Source organism: Symphalangus syndactylus, chromosome 13 (assembly GCF_028878055.3).
Source record: "Symphalangus syndactylus isolate Jambi chromosome 13, NHGRI_mSymSyn1-v2.1_pri, whole genome shotgun sequence".
Taxonomy (NCBI): domain Eukaryota; kingdom Metazoa; phylum Chordata; class Mammalia; order Primates; family Hylobatidae; genus Symphalangus; species Symphalangus syndactylus.
The window spans coordinates 43,154,572-43,175,812 of record NC_072435.2 but is presented as its reverse complement, the minus strand read 5'-3'; positions in this window follow the sequence as shown (position 1 = coordinate 43,175,812).

Genomic DNA, 21,241 nt, shown 5'->3' with positions numbered 1-21,241 from the left:
ATCCTTCCCCTGGCCCCAGCTTCTGAGGCTGGAGTAGGGAGCTTCCACTTTAACCCCTGACTGGCTCTGGCTCCAGGGCCTGAGATGCCTTCGTAATCTGGTAACTGTGTCCCCGGCAGCCTCGAGAAATTGCTGGGTGCCTGCCTTGCTGGCAGCTTCGAGAGGTCACCGGGTCCCCGTCTCACTGGCAGCCTCGAGAGACTGTGGGTTTCTGTCCTCCCACACCTCCACCGGGGAACCCTGGGTCCCGCCCTCCAGGACCTCCACCGAACGCTGGGTCCCAGCCTCCCGCACCTTGACTAGAGTGGACATATTTCAGTTCCAGGTCTCAGTAATTGTCGCTGGGAGATGCTCAGGCTCTTGCCGTAAACCCCATCTGTGCTCCACTGGTACTTCGACCCAGAACATTTTCCTCCAACCAGCTCTCCAGCTTCCACCTCACGCGGTGTGGGCTTTGGGAACTTACTGATCCCCATGTCACATTTCCAGTTCATATTGCTGGAGGTGTGGGTTTTGCTGCCTGGTTTGTCTTTGGTTTTAGACAGGGCTTGCTCTGTCTTCTGGGCTGGAGTGCGACGAATCTGCCTGGTTGTCCCCAGTGAGTCCAGGTTGGGTTTCCTGTTATAGTGTCTGCCTTCCAGCTTTTAAAATTTCTGCAAACTGGGGCAAATACAGCAGACTCGTCTGGAGCCCTTTAATTTCGAGGGACCCCAGGCAGTCGCTTCAGTTCAGCCAGCGCTTCCATAGTGCTTTTTTTTTTTTAATTTTGAAACAGAATCTTACTCTGTCGCCCGGGCTGGAGTGCAGTGACATGATCTCGGCTCACCGCAACCTCCGCTGCCTCCTGGGTTCGAGCAATTCTCCTGCCTCAGTCTCCCAAGTAGCTGGGACTACAGGTGTGCACCACTACACCCAGCTAATTTTTGAATTTTTAGTAGAGATAGGGTTCACCATGTTGGCCAGGCTGCTCTCCAACTCCTGGCCTCAAGTGACCTGCCCACCTCAGCCTCCTAAAGTGTTGCGAGCCACCGTGCCCGGCCCATAGTGCTGTCTTAACACCTTCGTTCATCCTGTGAATGAATGTCCATTATAGGGATTTAGGAATTATGTGCCAGGAACTGTGGACAAAGACCAAAGAAGTTTTTATTATACCCCAAGGGGATATCATTAAATCCACATGAGCAGATAAAAGAGGAAGTCTTTGGGCCAGGCACGGTGGCTCATGCCTGTAATCCCAGCACTTTGGGAGGCCAAGGTGGGCAGATCATTTGAGGTTTGGAGTTTGAGAACAGCCTGACCAACATGGTGAAACCCTCTCTCTACTAAAAATACAAAAATTAGCTGGGCGTGGTGACGCGCACCTATAGTGCCAGCTACCCTGGAGGCTAAGGCAGGAGAATCGCTTCATCGCAGGAAGCAGAGATCGTAGTGAGCCAAGATCACACCACTGCCACTCCAGCCTGGGTGACAGAGTGAGACTGATTCAAAAAAAAAAAAAAACCCAAGACTAGGCAGCATATGAATGTGATAGATGTTATGTGCAGGATTAACAAGCGATGCCTTAACATATAAAACTTGACTCATTTGGAACTAAAATCCTGCTCTACGTTTTCTGAATTGGGCATTGCCACAGGACGCACATTGAAAAAAATATTTTATTACATCACAATCTTGACCTCCAACAGCGGAGACCCTAGAATCTATCATCTAAGCCGGACACCACTGAGAATCAGCAGGAGGAGTGGTGGATTCAACCCACAGGTGGAAATGGGCGGCACACACCCGACCCTGTAAGGCTGACATCCTTACTTCATGAGAATTGAGTTTGATTTTGATAATGAATGAATTCAGCTCATGGTCTCCACGCCTCCAGGGGATGTGTCCTGGACACAGCCTGTGTCCTCCCGTGGCTTGCAAGGGAAACTACTGCTCAAAATGACCACCATCATCTCCTGACATCCCTGGCCATGGGGCTGGGATGGCCAGACTTAGAATCCCCAGAGGTGTGACTACAAGGAAGTAAAGCCAGATGGTCTGTGTCTCACTGACTCCATTTTTTTTTGGATCGACCTTGGTGCACAAAAGCAACCATGGGCAATATAGAAAGAAAGGATAAGACTGGGCGCAGTGGCTCTCACCTGTAATCCCAGCACTTTGGGAAGCTAAGGTGAGAGGATCGCTTGAGCCCAGGAAGTCGAGGCTGCAGTGAGCCATGATTGCACCACTGTGCTCCAGTCTGGGCGACGGAGTGAGACCCAGTTTTTTTTTTTTTTTTGAGATGGAGTCTCACTCTGTCACCCAGGCTGGAGTGCAGTGGTGTGATGTGATCTCAGCTCACTGCGACGTCCACCTCCTGGGTTCAAGCAGTTCTCCTGCCTCAGCCTCCCGAGTAGCTGGGACTACAGGTGTGTGCCACCACACCCGGCTAATTTTTGTATTTTTTAGTAGAGACGGAGTTTCACCATATTGGCCAGGCTGATCTCGAACTCCTGACCTCAAGTGATCCGCCTGCCTCTGCCTCCCAAAGTGCTAGGATTACAGGCATGAGCCACCGTGCCCAGTCCCATCAGTGTATTTCATTTCAATTTGCACCTGGTACAATAGACATTGGCAAAATGAACAAGTGAGACAAACACAGCCTTGAAATTGAGCCTGGCACCCAGTAAGTGTTCGACGTTTCTCCTACTTCCTTTTGCTGTGCAACCTGGGTAAATGACTTCCCGTCTCTGAGCTTCCATCATCATCTCTGTAAGTGGGGAAGAGTATGGGCTGAACTGTATGTCCCCAAAATTCATATGTGGAGGTTGTAGCACAGTCCCTCAGACTGTGACTGTATTTGGAGTTAAGGTCATTATTAGAGAGGTAATTAGGTAAGGTTAGCAGCCAAAGGAAAACTAAAACTAATTTTCACACAAATGTGAACCAGAACCTTCCACATCAGCACAGAGCGGAGGAAAAAGAACCACAGAGGATGAGAAGAGAGGAGTGCTGGCCCGGGTCCCTGGTGCTGGGAACCAGCTGGATGCCAGGACACACCAGGCACAGCCAAATCCCACGTGGATCTGCAGTAGGGGCACCCCAGGATGATTATGGGGTCCTCCTAGGGAGAGCTCAGAGTCCCAGCCAATGCTCGTAATTGCCTGGGGTCAGTGGGTCACTGAGCTAATCCTCCCAAGCACATCAGGGGTCTCTGCCATCACTGAGGGGGACTTCCAGAACTCCCTGGAACCCAGTCAAGTCCAATTAACCAAAAAGGCAGGAATGTGGGCTGGGACCCCAGCAGGTGGGGGGCTTCTCGGCAGGGAGACTGGGGTGGCCCAGGAACTGTCTCATTTGTGGGAAACAGGCCCCAGGCCCCAGTCCCATCCAGGGCAGGGAGGGAGGGGACCCCCAGGCTCAGGTCAGTGGGGTCTGTCTGTTCAGCGGGGCTTTGGGCTGTGGGATCCAGATCCAGGGACACCGGCCTTGGTGGTTAATTTGATGTTCTGCTCATAGACATGTGATTATTTAAAAGCCACATTTCAGTAAGGCAGAGGAGGACAAATATTGCTTGACTGCACTTATAGGAGCCACAGGGAATAGCCAAATTCCTAGAGATAGAAAGTAGAAGCAAGACTCCCAGGGGCTGGGGTAGATGATTGGAGACTGTTTCAAGGGCTGGAGTGATAAAAAAAATTTGGGATGTAGATAGTGATGATGGTTGCACACATCGGGAATGCATTTAATGTCAATGAATTGTAGCTTCCAAGTGGTTAACATGATCAATATGTATATTTTACTACAATGGCAAGAAAAAGACTTAAGCATTTAACCATTTAAGGAAATTGGTTCATTAATGTATAGTTGGATTTATTAGTTGCATAACAATGTTTAAATATTCGGGGAAATGTACTTCGTAGATGGAAATGCTTAATAAATTGAACATTAAAAATTTTGGGGGGAGGCTGAGGTGGGAGGATTTCTTCCTTTTTTTCTTTTCTTTTTTTTTTTTTGAGGTGGAGTCTCGCTCTGTCACCCAGGCTGGAGTGCAATGGCATGATCTCGGCTCACTGCAACTCCCGCCTCCCCAGTTCAAGCAATTCTCCTGCCTCAGCCTCCTGAGTAGCTGGGATTACAGGCACGTGCCACCACACACAGCTAATTTTTGTATTTTTAGTAGAGACAGGGTTTCACCATGTTAGTCAGGCTGGTCTCGAACTCCTGACCTCAAGTGATTCGCCTGCCTCAGCCTCCCAAAGTGTTAGGATTACAGGCATGGGCCACCGTGCCCGGCCATGTGCTTACCTTTTTAAAGAATGGAGTGTTACATCTTACACAGACTCCCAATAGTGGCAGGTAGCACTTAAAGGAGGGGCATGTCCCCAGATCTGAGACCCTGGGTGGGGACTGCATCAACATCGTCCCGGGGTGGGTGTGAGTCTGAACCCCCTGCTGGTGCCCCTCAGCTCAGCCCTTTAACCATCACCTGGCCTGGTAGGGTCAGTCCGCCTAGATGGTCCCTGTGCTGGGAATTACAGGTGTAAACCACCACGCTCTGCCCATTTTCCCAAATATTTAAACACTGCCATGCAACAAATAAATGAAGCTACACATTTCATGAGCCAATTTCCTTAAATGGTTAAATGCTAATTTCAAATTTAAAGTCTTTATTTGACATTGTAGTAAACTCTATATGGGCCGGGCGCAGTGGCTCATGCCTGTAATCCCAGCACTTTGGGAGGCCAAGGTGGGTGGATCACCTGAGGTCAGGAGTTCGAGACCAGCCAGGCCAACATGGTGAAACCCTGTCTCTACTGAAAATACAAAAATTAGCCGGGTGTGGTGGCATGCACCTGTAGTCCCAGCTACTCAGGAGGCTGTGGCAGGAGAATCACTTGAATCCGGGAGGCGGAGGTTGCAATGAGCTGAGATCGCGCCACTGCACTCCAGCCTGGGGGACAGAGTGAGACTCTGTCTCAAAAAAAAAAAAAAACTCTACATGATAATGATCGTGTTAACCACTTGGAAGGTACAATTCAGTGACATTAAATGCATTCTCAATGTGTGCAACCATCACCACTTTCTACACTCTAAATTTTTTTATCACTCCAGGCCCTTAAACCAGTCTCCAGTCCTCTACCCCAGCCCCTTGGAGTCTCGCTTCTACTGTCTGTGTCTAGGAATTTGGCTATTCCCTGTGGCTCCTATAAGTGCAATCATGCAACATTTGTCCTCCTCTGTCTGACTTACTGAAATGGGGCTTTTAAATCATCATGTATCTATGAGCAGAACATCAAATTAACCACCAACGCTGATGTCCCCGGATCCCACAGCCGAAAGCCTCGCTGAACAGACAGACCCCACTGACCCGAGCCTGGGGGTTTCCTCCCTCCCTGCCGTGGACAAGGCTGGGGTCTGGGGCTTGTTTCCCACAAGTGAGACATCCCCGGGCCACCCTGGTCTCCTGCTGAGACCTCCAAGCCGTGCTGGGGTCCCAGCCCACATTCCTGCCTTTTTGGCTAATTGGACTTGATCGGGTTCCAGGAAGTTCTGGAAGTCCCCCTCAGTGATGGCAGAGACCCCTGATGTGCTCAGGAGGATTAGCTCAGCGACCTACTGACCCCAGGCAATTAGGAGCATTGGCCAGGACTATGAGCTCTCCCTAGGAGTACCTCATAATCATCCCGGGTGCCCCCGCTGCAGACCCACGTGGGATTTGGCTGTGCCTGGTGTGTCCTGGCATCCAGCTGGTTCCCAGCACCAGGGACCCGGGCCAGCACTCCTCTCTCCTCATCCTCTGTGGTTCTTTTTCTTCCTCTCTGTGCTGATGTGGAAGGTTCTGGTTCACATTTGTGTGAAAGACCCATTTAGTTTTCCTTTGGCTTTTATTTTTCCATTTTTGATTAATTTTGAGACAGGGTCTCACTCTGTTGCTCAGGTCAGAGTGCAATGGTGCAATCCTAGCTTACTTCAGCCTTGAACTCCTGGGCTGAAGCGATCCTCCTGTTTCAGCCTCCTGAGTAGCGGGGACTACAGGTATGCACCACCACACTCAGCTAATTTTAAAAATATTTTTTAGTGATTGGGTCTCCCTCTATTGTTCACAGTGGTCTCAAACTCTTGGCCTCAAGTGATCCTCCTGACTCGGCTTCCCAAAGCATTGGGATTACAGGATTACAGGCGTGAGCCACTGCCTTTTTTTTTTTTTTTTTTTTTTTTTGAGACAAGAGTTTTGCCCTTGTTGCCCAGGCTGGAGTGCAATGGTGTAACCTTGGCTCATTGCAACTTCTGCCTCCCAGGTTCAAGCGATTCTCCTGCCTCAGCCTCCGGAGTAGCTAGGATTACAGGCGCCCACTACCATGCCTGTCTAATTTTTTTGTATTTTTAGTAGAGATGAGGTTTCGCCATGCTGGCCAGGCTGGTCTAGAACTCCTGAATTCAGGTGATCCTCCCGCCTCAGCCTCCCAAAGTGTTGGATTACAGGCATGAGCCACCATGCCTGGCCTGCAGATGCTTTCTGATAAATCTGTGTGAGGCGTGGTGGTCTGAGTTGCAGTGGGTGAGAAATAGAAACATTTAATTCACAATAGAAGCCTGGTGCCTAGCTTTCTTTTTTTCCTTTCCTTCCCTCCCTCCCTTTGTCTCTCTCTCTCTCTCTCTCTCTTCCTTGTTCAACAGGGTCTCACTCTGTCACCCAGGCTAGAGTGCAGTGGTACGATCGTAGCTTGGTGCAGCCTCAAACTCCTAGGCTCGAGCCATCCTCCCACCTTAGCCTCCCAAGTAGCTGGGACTACAGGTGCAAACCATCATGCCCAGCTAATTTTTTAATTTTTATTTTTCGTAGAGATGAGGTCTCACTATGTTGCCCAGGCTGGTCTCGAACTCCTGTCCTCAAAGTGATCCTCCAACCTCAGCCTCCCTCGGTGCTGGGGTTCCAGGCGTGAGCCACCGCACCTGGCCTCTTGTGACTTTTAAAAGCATTTCATCACAGCATGGTATGGGAGTGTTCATTATATGCATTTTGTCTCTTTTCCTCTTTTTGATTGATTAAAAATGACTCGTGTGTTCCTGCAGAAAAGGACCCTGGAGGTGATCCAAACACCCCCCACAGCCCCGCTCCACGCACACAGGCAGCTCTAGCCAAGTCGCAGCCTCCAGAAACCCCTCCACCCCTGCACTGTGTTTCCTCAACAACCAAGCCTGGGAACATTCCCAAAAGGGTCCAGGAAGCAGCTCACTCAGCAGATGTTTGGTGATTTCAGAAAACAAAAGGGTCGGCAGGTCACGTCCATCAGCTCCCTGAAGAGTCCTCCAGGATTGCGCCTGCTGCGTGGCTTGGCACAGCCCGCATCACGACAACACGGACTTTCCATCTTTACTGTCCTTTTAATCACTTCTGCAGGGGGATAGCTCAATTTACAAACTACATAAATATTTTCCTTTCAGCACCAAACTTTCCCCTGGGGAGCTGGAAGCCCAGCTGGGGTCTTTTTGTCTCTGGCCTCCGGGTCCAGGGCTGACCTGGGATAGGAGCATTTGTACCAGCCTCCCGGAGTTGCGGTGAGAGGTGCTGGCAGGTTTCAGGGACAGGAGGCTGTTAGGACTGCCACCCTCCACATCTTGTGTGAGGGACCACAGGATAGGAGAAGGCAGATACGTGGAGTTCCGAGGCAGGTTATGTGGGCCCTTGGAGTTGCTGAACCAAAGTACACCTACAATCATAAAGCCAATTAAGATGTTTGTTAAAGAGGCTGGGCATGGGGCCGGGCGCGGTGGCTCACGCCTATAATCCCAGCACTTTAGGAGGCCGAGGTGGGTGGATCACGAGGTCAGGAGATGGAGAGCATCCTGGCTAACACGGTGCAACCCCGTCTCTACTAAAAAAATACAACAAAAATTAGCCGGGCGTGGTGGTGGGCCGCTGTAGTCCCATCTACTCAGGAGGGTGAGGCAGGAGAATGGCGTGAACCCAGGAGGCGGAGCTTGCAGTGAGCCGAGATCGCGCCACTGACTCCGCCTCAAAAAAAAAAAAAAAAAAAAAAAAAGAGGCTGGGCATGGTGGCTCACACCTGTAATCCCAGCACTTTGGGAGGCTGAGGCAGGTGGATCACTTGAGGCCAGGAGTTCAAGACCAGCCTGGCCAACATGGTGAAACTCTTGTCTCCAGTAAAATACAAAAATTAACCGGTGTGGTGGTGCATGCCTGTGATCCCATCTACTCAGGAGGCTGAGGCATGAGAATCGCTTGGACCTGGGAGGCAGAGGTTGCAGTGAGTCAAGATTACACCACTGCACTTCAGCCTGGGAGGGAGAGGGAGATTCTGTCTCAAAGAAAGAAAAGAAAAGAAAAGAAAAAGAGAGCTGTGTCCAATGCTGCTTGTAAATCAAATAAAACAAGCACACAAATAGAACATTCAGTTAAGGAAATTGTCTATCATTGGTAACATTGATGAAATCAGTTTCAGGGGAGTGACGGGAGGGAGAGAAATAGCTTGATTGGAAAGAAATGAAGGGGGAACTGGAGGAGATAAATTGGAGAACTTTAGACGAATACCAGAAAAATAAAGCAGACCCATACAAAAACCAAATAAAGCTGGGTGCAGTGGCTCATGCCTGTAATTCTGGTATTTGGGGAGGCTCAGGAGGGAGGATTGCTTGAGCCCTGGAGTTTGAGGCCAGCCTGGGCAACATAGCTAGACCCTGTCTTTACAAAAAATATAAAAATTAGCTGGGTGGGCCGGGTGCGATGGCTCACACCTGTAATCCCAGCACTTTGGGAGGCCAAGATGGGTGGATCACAAGGTCAGGAGATCGAGACCATCCTGGCTAACATGGTGAAACCCAGTCTCTACTAAAAATACAAAAACAAAGTTAGCCAGGCGTGGTGGCAGGCACCTGTAGTCCCAGCTACTTGGGAGGTGGAGGCAGGAGAATGGTGTGAACCTGGGAGGCGGAGCTTGCAGTGAGTTGAGATTGCGCCACTGCACTCCAGCCTGGGCGACAGAGCAAGACTCCGTCTCGAAAAAAAAAAAAAAAATAGCTGGGTGTGGTGGTGCTCACCTGTAGTCCCAGCTACTTGGGAGGCTGAGGCAGGAGGATCGCTTGAGCCCGGGAGATGAAGGCTGCAGTGAGCTATGATCATGCCACTGCACTCCAGCCTGGGTGACAGTGAGATCCTGTCTGAAAAACAAAACAAAACCCCAAAAATCACGATGCTGAGTGAAAGAAGCTGGTCATGAAACACCACATAGTGTGAGATTCCATTGATATGAAATGCCCAGAACAGGCAAATCCATAGAGACAGGAAGCAATGAGTGGCTGCCAGGGGCTTTGGGAGAGGGAATGGGGAGTGACTGCTAATGGGGACAGGGTCTCCTTATGGGGGGATGAAATGTTCTAGAATGAGGTAGAAGTGATGATGGTTGCACAACTGTAAGTATACTAAAATCTATTGATTAAATAGATTTTAATCAATAGTAAACCTATTGAACCGGACACTTTCACTGGGTCAACTTTGTGGTACGTAAATTATGCCCCAATTATACTCCCAAAGAAAAGGTGGCTGGAGGAGGGGCAGTGTGGGTGCCCTCCAGAGCCAAAGCTTATTAGAGCCCTGGCAGGTGAGGGGCTGCTGGCTGGGAAGCGGGAATGAGCCAGCTGGGTTCACAGGGCAATGACAGTCCAAGTCCCAGGGTGGGGCAGGGATGGCAGAGGCTGTGGGCTGGATGGGGGCCTGGGGAGCTGAATGGCGAGGGAGCCTCAGAAGGTTTGCATGAACAAGTGATGAAACAAACGTCTCCTCCTGCAACACCCCCCCTCCACCCCCGCCCCGGCCCTGCCACCATGACCCAGCAGGAGCCAACTCCTCCCTCCCGCTCCTGGGCTGCCTGGCCCCAGTGTCCCTAGGCTGCCGTTTAGGGAACATTGACTAGGTCCAGGCTCAGGGCTGGCCTTACATTCCTGGGTTCCCATCCTCACCGGTGCCCTGTGGGGTGAGCCCTGCTGTCAGAATTTCTAGAATGCACCTGTTTGGAACTGATCTGCTGAAATATTGGGAGCCACTGAGGGCTGGGCCAGCCTCCAGCACCTGGTATGCTGGCCTGGGTGGGGGCGGTGTCTGTAGACACTTGGTGATGGGAGGAAAGAAGGGAAGGAAGTGGTCACCTCACCTGGGGGCTATGTCCCTGTCCACCTCACCTGGGGGATTTCTACACCTGTCCACCTCACCTGGGGGCTTTCTACACCTGTCCGCCTCACCTGGGGGCTTTCTACACCTGTCCGCCTCACCTGGGGGATTTCTATGCCTGTCCGCCTCACCTGGGGGCTTTCTACACCTGTCCACCTCACCTGGGGGATTTCTATGCCTGTCCACCTCACCTGGGGGCTTTCTACACCTGTCCGCCTCACCTGGGGGATTTCTACACCTGTCCACCTCACCTAGGGGATTTCTATGCCTGTCCGCCTCACCTGGGGGATTTCTATGCCTGTCCGCCTCACCTGGGGGCTTTCTGCACCTGTCCACCTCACCTGGGGGCTTTCTACACCTGTCCACCTCACCTGGGGGATTTCTATGCCTGTCTGCCTCACCTGGGGGCTTTCTACACCTGTCCACCTCACCTGGGGGATTTCTTCGCCTGCCCGCCTCACCTAGGGGATTTCTACACCTGTCCACTTCACCTGGGGGCTATTTATGCCTGTCCCCCTCACCTGCGGGCTGTCTACCACCTATCTCGTCTAGAGGGCCATGCACCTACCCGTCTTATCTGGAGGGCCATGCCCCTGTCTACCAGGGGCTGTCTACACCTGTTCACTTCATCTTGGGGGTTGTCTCCTTCATTTGGGGGTTACCTATACCTGCCTACCTCACCTCGGCAGGCCATGTACCCACTCAGCTCACCTGGGGGGCCATGTGCCTGCTTGCCTCACTCAGGGGCTGTCTACACTTGGGTTGGACAGGCCACTGGCCGGAGTGGCCGTCTCCAGGCTTAGCTCCAGTAGACAGGCCTCCTGCAGGGCTGGACGAGGCCACTCCCAGGGAGTTAGAGGGTGGCGAGCCCCCTCCGCAGCCCCCAGCATGCGCTTGGAGCTGCTGGCAGCCTGGTGGCTCCTCAGCTTCTGCCCAGTCCAGGTTGTGTCCAGAACATTTCTGGTACTGAGCTGGCGTCTTCTCCAGGACAGTTGCTGCTGGCGGAGCTGAGGCGGGCCAGGGCGTTCACTGTGGTGCTTTTATTTCCAGCCTGCTTGCCCAGAAGGCAGAGCTTGCCAGGGTGCCTACTGGGGCTGAATCGTGTCTGGGCCTCAGTTTTCTTTTCTTTTCTTTTCTTTCTTTCTTTTTGTCTTTTTTTTTTTTTTTTTTGAGACCGAGTCTCTCTCTGTCGCCCAGGCTGGAGTGCAGTGGCACAATCTCGGCTCACTGCAACCTCCACCTCCTGGGTTCAAGTGATTCTCATGCCTCAGCCTCCTGAGTAGCTGGGATTACAGGCGACCACCATCAAGCCCAGCTAATTTTTGTATTTTTGGTAGAGCCAGGGTTTCGCCATGTTGGCCAGGCTGGTCTTGAATTCCCGACCTCACGTGATCCTCCCTCCTCGGCTTCTCAAAGTGCTGGGATCACAGGTGTGAGCCACCGCGCCTGGCCAGGGCCTCGGTTTTCTTATCCCAGTGCTGTCCCAGGTCCCATTCCTGCTCTCATGTCACAGGAGCCTCTAAGAAGGAATGGTTGGGCAGAGATGCCACCTAAGAGACAGGAGATGGTGCCGGCCACCAGACCCCGGGGCTGGGGAGTGTCTGACGCAGAGCTGCACTGAGGGCTCGGGTGCAGGTAAAAAGGGCTGCAGGCAGCATCTCCACCCTTCTCCCCAGACAGACACACACACCCCTGCCCTGCTCCCTGATACCCCTGCCCCGCTCCCTGACACCCCTGCCCCGCTCCCTGCCCTCTGCCTGTGCTCACCCTGTAGGGACACAGTGAGGTGAGCAAGTGTAGCTGGCTTCCAGGTGAGGTGGGTGGGGACATGGCCCCCAGGTGGGTATGGGTAAATCCTAGGTGAGGTGGATGGGTGCGTAGTCCTCAGGTGGGATGGGGAGGTGTATATAGCCCCCAGGCAACATGGACCGGTGTAGACAGCCTCCAAATGAGGTGGGCAGAGACATGGCCCTCCAGGTGAGGTGAGGTGGGTGGGTGTAGACAGTCCCTAGGTGAGGTGGGTGGGTATAGACAGTCCCTAGGTGAGGTGGGTGGGTGTAGACTGTCCCTAGGTGAGGTGGGTGGGTACATCGACCCTAGGTGAGGTGGGCAGGTGTGGCCAGCCCCCAGGTAAGATGGGCAGGTAGGGACACAGTCCCCAGGTGAGATGGGTATGTGTGGACAGCCCCCAGGTGAGATGGGCAGGTGTGGACACAGCCCTCAGGTGAGATGGGCAGGTATGGACAGCCCCCAGGTGAGGTGGGCAGTTGTGGACAGCCCCCAGATGAGGTGCTCAGGTAGAGACAGCCTCCAGGTAAGGTGGACAGAGACATGGCTCCCTAGGTGATCTGGGCAGGTGCAGACAGACCCCAGGTGAGCTGGGCAGGTGCAGACTTCACAAGCATGCATTTGGAGGCACAGTCACACAGCTGAAGGAGCACCCCAGAAGGGGCTTCACCATGGTGAAGCTGCCAGAAGGAGCCAGAAAGATGGGAAGAAGCCCTCTTGGTGCAGAGGGCGGATCACTGACTGGCCTCCGAGGGCGGCCTTCAGGGGACATCTAGGGCATGCCCCAGGAACAGTGGGGCTGCGGTGGTGCCTCAAGGCTGCCTGGGGCCGGATGATCACAGCGCATTATCTTTGCTCAGACTCAGGGTCCAGGCAGGACAAAGCCACTCAAGATGGTTGAAACAAAAACTCAGCAAACTCGGGTGTTAGGGAAGTGATTCTGGAGTTGTGAGGCTGAAGCTTCTTCCCGGAAGTGCAGTCAGAGCTTGGACCAGCTGTGAGTTCATCTTCTCCAAGGAGCTGCACATCCCTAAGGCCACCCTGAGGCTGACCCTAGAGCCTACACACTGGTCCCCACCGGCCGGGGACCATCTGCCCTGTGCTGTCCCCCAACGGCTTGCGTGCACTCCCCGCCCTGAGGACACAGGGCAGGATTCACGGGGCAAGAATGGGAACCTGGCTTGATCTCTGGTCCCCACATCCAGAGAGGGCCAGTGGCAGCCTGAGTCTCCTTTGCCTTCCTCCACGCTTGGTGCTACTTGGAGCGGGCACGAGCTCCTTCCTGCCACAGGGCTGTGTGGCACATTGCTTGTGCTTGGAGCGGTGTTTGGGGCAGCTGGCGTCTCCAAACCCCAGAGAGGGCTGAGTCCAAGAGGTTAAGCCCAAGGGCACTTCAGGTCGCCTTGTCTCAGACATAGAACTTTCTGAGGCCTCTTCCTCCATGGAAAGTCCCAGGCCTGCATCCTGTTATCCTGCCCCATCTCTTTTTTTTTTTTTTTTTTTTTCCTGAGACCAAGTTTTGCTCTTGTTGCCCAGGCTGGAGTGCAGTGGCGTGATCTCGGCTCATCGCAACCTCCGCCTCCCAGGTCCAAGCTATTCTCCTGCCTCACCCTTCCTGAGTGGCTGGGATTATAGGTATGTGCCGCCACCACGCCCGGCTAATTTTGTATTTTTAGTAGAGATAGGGTTTCTCCATGTTGGTCAGGCTGGTCTTGAAATCCCGACCTCAGATGATCCGCCCGCCTCGGCCTCCCAAAGTGCTGGGATTGCAGGTGTGAGCCACGGCGCCCGGCTTTTTTTTTTTTTTGAGACAGAGTCTTGCTCTGTCATCCAGGCTGGAGTGTAGTGGTGCAATCATAGCTCACTGCAGCTTCAAACTCCTAGACTCAAGCAATCCTCCTGCCTCAGCCTCTTGAATAGCTGGGACTTGCTGGGACAGATCCCAGATGTCCCCCTAAAAGCCACCTTTGGAGGCCACTCAGCCACCACGCACAGCTAATTTTTCTTTTCTTTTTCTTTTTTTTTTTTTTCAAGATGGAGTCTCTCACACAGGCTGGAGTGCAGTGGCGTGATCTCGACTCACTGCAACCCCGCCTCCTGGGTTCAAGAGATTCTCCTGCTTCAGCCTCCCAAGTAGCTGGGATTACAGGCTCCTGCCACCACACCCGGGTAATTTTTGTATTTTTGGTAGAGATGGGATTTCGCCAAGTTGGCCAGGCTGATCTCGAACTCCTGACCTCAAGTGATCTGCCTGTCTTGGCCTCCCAAAGTGCTAGGATTACAGGGATGAGCCACTGCATCTGGCCAATTTTTTAAATTTTTTGTAGAGATGAAGTCTCACTATAATGCCCAGGCTGGTCTTTAACTCTTGACCGCAAGTGATCCTCCCACTTCGACTTCCCAAGGTGCTGAGATTATAGGTGTGAGCCACCGTGCCTGGCCCAATTTTTGTGTTTCAGTGTACATTTTTGTTTTTCTAAACGGATGTATAGTTGGCCCTGAAGAATGATGGGGTTAGGGGTGCTGAGCCTCCTGGCAGTTGAAAATCTGTGCATAACTTTTGACTCCCCCAAAACTTAACTATTAATAGCCTACTGTTGACCAGAAGTCAACAGATAACATAAACAATCAATTAATGCATATTTTGTATGTTCTATGTATTATATATTGTATTCTGACAATAAAGCAAGGTAGAGAAAAGAATAATAAACATGTTATTAAGAAAATCATTCCTGCCTCACTCCTGGTAGGTGTTATTGCATATTTGGCTGGGCGCAGAGGCCTATAATCCCAGCACTTTGGGAGGCCGAGATGAATGGATCACCTGAGGTCAGGAGTTCAAGACCAGACTGGGCAACACGGTGAAACCCTGTCTCTACTAAAAATATAAAAAATTAGCTGGACGTGGTGGTGCGTGCCTGTAATCCCAGCTACCTGGGAGGCTGAGGCAGGAGAATAGCTTGAACCTGGGAGACGGAGGTTGCAGTGAGCCAAGATTGCGCCATTGCACTCAAACCTGGGCAACAGAGCAAGACTCCATTTTAAAAACACAAACAAACAAAAAAAGATGCTGAGTGAGATAAGGCAGACACAAAAGCACACATAGTGTATGATTCCATTTATACGAAATGTCCTGGACAGGCATGGCCTGATCTCCCTCTGGTCCTAGGAACCCTGTGGGGGGCACTGTGCTAGAAGACCCAGATCACTGCAGACCATCGGGCTGTCTGTCTGTCTTCAGCCCTGACATCCAATCTCCTGGGCACCTGGAAGGCACAGGCACATGCTGGCTAAGTGGGTGAAAAACACCCATTAGGCCAGGCGCAGTGGCTCATGCTTGTAATCCCAGCACTTTGGGAGGCCGAGATGGGCAGATCACTCAAGGTCATGAGTTCGAGAACTCGTGGCCTGGCCAACATGGTGAAACCCCATCTCTACTAAAAAAAACCCCCAAAAAATTAGCTGGATTAGCTGGGCGTGGTGGCGTGTGCCTGTAATCCCAGCTACTTGGGAGGCTGAGGCACGAGAATCACTTGAACCCGGGTGGCAGAAGTTGGCAGTGAGCCGAGATCGCACCACTGCACTCCAGCCTGTGCAACAGGGCGACACTCTGTCTCAATAAAAAGAAAAAAGAAAAGAAAAAAGAAAAACACCCACTGACAACAGGACAGTCTTTGCAGTCTTCCTCGTCCACCATCCAAACTGCAAAGCTGCTCATCCTAGGCATGTTTGGAGATGTTTAACAACCACTCACCGTGGGGCTAATGCAGCCGGTTCCACCCTCACACAACAGGGGCATTCCTAAAAATGACCTCACACTGCAAATTCACACAATCAAACCACAGGGCTCATGGGAAAATGGGCCAGAGCACAACCATCCAAATGTCACCAATGACACCTAAAAAAAAATAGGCTCTTACTAAAAATGGTAGTGCCATTGTACAAATGTCAAATGGTTAAGAATTTCAAGAATATGGCTGGGCATGATGCTTCATGCCTGTATAATCCCAGCACTTTGGGAGGCCAAGGCGGGTGGATCGCTTGAGTCCAGAAGTTGGAGACTATCCTGGGTGAGATGGCGAAAACCTGTCTCTACTAAAAATACAAAAAAATTAGCTGGGCATGGTGGTACATGCCTGTGGTCTCAGCTACTCGGGAGGCTGAGGCAGGAGGATCAACTGAGCCCGGGAGGTTGAAGCAGCAGTGAGCCCTGATCGTGCCATTACACTCCAGCTTGGACAACAGAGCGAGAACCCATCTCAAAAAAAACAAAAAAACAAAAAAATACAAATACGGTATCAGCCTTGGAAAGACTGAAGGCTCGCTTGTGGACCTGGGCATGGGGAGGTGGCAGCCTGTGAGTTACTGTGAAGGGCTGGGAGGAGATCATCTGAAATCAGGCAGGACATTGTAACCTCAGACAGGGACAGGGGTGGCTCCTGGCACACAGCAAGGCACTGAGGGAGCACAGAGATGCTGGAGAGGGTGCAGGTGTGGTTTTGTGTATTCCTACGTGGCTGGGGTCAGCCAGGTGCAGTTTTCTGCATTCATACCCAATGTTTCTTGCAGACAAAAATCTTACATAAGCGAACACAAACATTTGATTTTATGCTCAAATCATTCCTAATGCATCCATCATGTCGGAACACATTTGTGCTTTCAAAACAAGTGATAAAGTGGAATTGATTGTACTCCGCCCATGGGTAATTTCAACCTACTGGCGTGAAGTGACTAAACACAGAGTTAGGAAGAGATGTGTGTTATTATGGAGTATTTTCACCACGCATAACCTCAAGGGTACAGAGAATTATAAAATGTAGTAAAATGAAGAGGAAGTGATGAGTTTTGAGTACTTCCAGCGCCTTGCTATTTATTTATTTATTTTTATTTGAGACAGTCTCACTCTGTAGTCCGGATTGGAGTGCAGTGGCGTGATCTCAGTTCACTGCAACCTCTGCCTCCTGGGTTCAAGTGATTCCCTTGCCTTAACTTCCCAAGTAGTTGAGATTACAGGCATGCACCACCTGTATTTTTAGGAGAGATGGGGTTTCAACATGTTGGTCAGACTGGTCTCGAACTCCTGGTCTCAAGTGATCTGTCCTCTTTGGCCTCCCCAAGTGCTGGGATTACAGGCGTGAGCCACCTCGCCCAGCCATATTTTTAATACACTTTGAGCATCTCTAATCTGAAAATCCAAATTCCACAAATGTTCCAAAATTTAAAAATTTTCAGCGCCAACATAACGCTCAAAGGAAACACTCACCAAAACATTTCAAATTTCAGATTTTCAGATTAAAGATACTCTGGGCACGATGGCTCATGCCTGTAATCCCAGCACTTTGGGAGGCTGAGGCAGGTGGATCACTTCAGCTCAGAAGTTCGAGACCAGCTGGGCAACATGGTAAAACCCTGTCTCTACAAAAATACAAAAATTAGCCTGATGTGGTGGCATATGCCTGTAGTCCCAGCTACTTGGGAGGCTGAGGTGGGAGGATTGCTTGAACCTAGGAGGTGAAGGTTGCAGTGCGCCAAGATCGCATCACTGCACTCCAGCCCAGGCAACAGAGCCAGACTCTGTCACACACACACACACACACACACACACACACACACACACACACAGATACTCTACCAGTAAGTATAATGCAAATATCCCCAAATCTGAAAAATTAAAAATCCGGAACATTTCTTGCACTGACCATTTTGGAAAGTGCATTTTAGATTAGGCATTTTTTTCTTTTTGAGGCAGGGTCTGGCTCTGTTGCCCAAGCTGGAGTGCAGTGGCCCATTCTTGGCTCACTGCAACCTTCACCTTCCAGGTTCAAGTGATTCTCATGCCTCAGCCTCCCAAGCAGCTGGGATTACAGGTGCCTGCCATGACACCCAGCTAATTTTTCTATTTTGTAGAGACAGGGTTTCACCAGGTTAGTCAGGCTGGTCTCGAACTCCTGACCTCAAGTGATTCACCCACCTTGGCCTTCCAAAGTGCTGGGATTACAGGCATGAGCCACTGCACCCGGCTGATAATGCATTTTGGCTACTCAACCTGTATAATGTGTTTCATTGCAAATTGGTATAATTTAGTTTTTAGTCATGGCTTTGTTAACTCAGGCTTGTATAATTCATGGAATAATATCAACTGACTCTTCTAAGCAGCGAGCCTTCTCCTGTGTGCTGATGAGGCAGTAATCTGTGTGAGGAGTGCCCACTCTGAGCCAGGGGCTGGGGCCAGCAGCAAACAGGGGGCTCACATCCCAAAGAAGACAAACAGGAAGCAGATGTGTATGGAATAATAAGACCACGCTCTGTGTTTTGTGTACCATGCATTCAAACTGGATGACCAGGCCATGCCAGTGTCCTCATTGGCTCCTATTCACCTGTGATCTAAATCAAGGGTCCCCAACCCCTGGGCCACAAACTGACACTGGTCTGATATTGGATGAGTAAGCAAAACTTCATCGTATTTACAGCCTCTCCCCATCGCTCACATTATCGCCCGAGCTCCACCTCCTGTCAGATCAGCGGCATCATTAGATTCTCAGAGAAGCCCAAACCCTATTATAAACTGTGCATGCGAGGGATCTATGTTGCACGCTCCTTATGAGAATCTAATGCCTGATAATCTGCCATTGTCTCCCATCACCCCCAGGTAGGATCTCTGGCTGCAGGAAAATGAGAGCTCAGGGCTTCCACTGATTCTACGTGATGGTGAGTTGTATCATTATTTCATTATATTACAATGTAACAATAATAGAAATAAAGTGCACAATAAATGTCATGCACTTGATCATCCCAAAACCATCACTGTCCCTCCCACCACCTTGCCCTTTGTCCATGGAAAAAATGTCTTCCACGAAACCGGTCCCTTGTGCCAAAAAGGTTGGGGACTGCTGCTCTAAATAGTATGAGATGGGCTGGGTGCAGTGGCTCATGCCTATAATCCCAGGACTTTGGGAGGCTAAGGCGGGCGGATCACATGAGGTCAGGAGTTCGAGACTAGCCTGGCCAACATGGCAAAACCCCATCTCTACTAAAAATACAAAAATTAGCCGGGCATGGTGGCGGGCACCTGTAGTCTCAACTAGTTGGGAGGCTGAGGCAGGAGAAAGGTGTGAACCCAGGAGGCGGAGGTTGCAGTGAGCTGAGATCACGCCACTGCACTCCAGCCTGTGTGACAGAGCGAGACTCCGTTTAAAAAAAAAAAAAAAAGTCTGGGCACGGTGGCTCATGCCTGTAATCCCAGCACTTTGGGAGGCCAAGGCAGGCGGATCATGAGATCAGGAGATCGAGACTATCCTGGCTAACATGGTGAAACCCCGTCTCTAATAAAAATACAAAAAATTAGCTGAGTGTGGTGGCAGGCGCCTGTAATCCCAGCTACTTGGGAGGCTGAGGCAGGATAAAGGCGTGAACCCGGGAGGTGGAGCTTGCAGCGAGCCGAGATTGTGCCACTGCACTCCAGCCTGGGCGACAGAGCAAGACACCGTCTCAAAAAAAAAAAAAAAAAAAAAAAGAGTATGAGACAGCCGAACATACATGTGACATTGGGTGGGTGAGATCTATAGTTTAGTGCTCACCTATTCTCACACAATGAGGGGAGGAGGACCCTGTACACTGTGTGAGGCCACACAGGGGTTGCACTCGGGAGCACAATGAACAAGCAGGGGCTGTGGGAAGCAGGCTTTGTAGTAACAAAAGGGTGAGGCAGCCCCTGGTTCTCCTGGGAGGATGTGATTGGCTTGTTTCTTTCTTTCTTTTTTTTTTTTTTGAGACGGAGTCTCACTCTGTCACCCAGGCTGGAGTGCAGTGGCGCAATCTCGGCTCACTGCAAACTCCACCTCCCAGGTTCAAGCGATTCTCCTGCCTCAGCCTCCTGAGTAGCTGGGATTACAGGCATGCACCACCATACCCCGCTAATTTTTGTATTTTTAGTAGAGATGAGGTTTCACCATGTTGGCCAGGCTGGTCTTGAACTCCTGGCCTCAGGTGATCCACCCCCCTCAGCCTCCCAAAGTGCTGGGATTACAGGCATGAGCCACCGCGCCTGGGCATGGCTTGTTTCAATAACTTCTCAGCAGCTAGGGAAGTGAAGTCTGTGGCTGATGGGTGGGGTGCAGCTGGTCTGGTTGTTGGTGAGACAGCCAGGTGGAGAGCAGCTTCTCTTGCCAGGCAGGGGGCATATTTGGCGAAAGTAGCTGAACGGTCGGTCAGGACATCGTGGTCCTGTGTGGCTCAACCATGCCAAGGCAGCACTGACATTTTAGACCTTACAACACAGGCAGGCAGGGAAGGCACCTTGGGGCTAACCCTGAAGGTGGAGGAGAGCGGCCAGTCTTGTGATCCCATGGGGAATCCCCAGGCAGAGGGAACAGCTGGCACCTTGGCCCGAGATGGTGGTGGTGGGTGGGGGTCTGATGTATCTCAGAGGCCAGTGTGGCCAGAGCCCAGTGGTCAAGGGGGAAGCGGAGGGGTCAAAGGCTGGCCTGGAGGCTGAGGAGTGGAGGTTGGCTTAGGTAGCAGTCAGAGTTGGCCTGGAGGGGTGGCATGGGGCAAACTTCGATGATGAGGGTGAGATCAGACGCTGCTTCTTGGTGCTAGATTTTTGCACCTCCGTGCGAGCTTAGCAGCCTGTTTGGGGTTGGCCTGGTCTGAGCTTGGAGGCAGGCAGCTTCCTCCTCTTCTCCAGGCAGGAGAGACGGCAACTCAATCCAGTCCAGCCCCTGCGCGCACGCACGCACACACACACACACGCGCATACACACACACACCAACACACATCATCAGTTACGTCCCCTCTGGGTTGTGTGCTCAGTGGCAGCAGGTCCTGTATGTCCCAGGGTCCTCATTGCCCAGCCCAGGACTTGGTGCTGCCTGGGTGATCAGTGTTGGGTCCAAAGGCTGTGGACAGGGCTGAGAAGCCCCCAGAGGACCCACATCCCTAGGGGCAGGGAGGGGGCAAGAGAAGCTTCCCTTGAGTTTCCTGGAAGGATCAGGAGTTGGACTGGTGAAGGAGGCAGGTAGAAGAAAGACAGAGATTAGGCAGAAGCAGGCAGTAGAGTGAGAACAGGGTGTTGGAGGAACTAGGCTGAGGTCTTTGCCATCAAAGCCAGAGTTTGGATTTGGTCTCAATAAACGGGAATCCCTGGCTGGATGTGGTGGCTCACACCTGTAATCTCAGCACTTTGGGAGGCTGAGGAGGGAGGATCATTTGAGCCCAGAGTTCAAGACCACCCTGGGCAACACAGTGCGACTCCGTTTCTAAAAAAATATATATATATAAATGAGCTG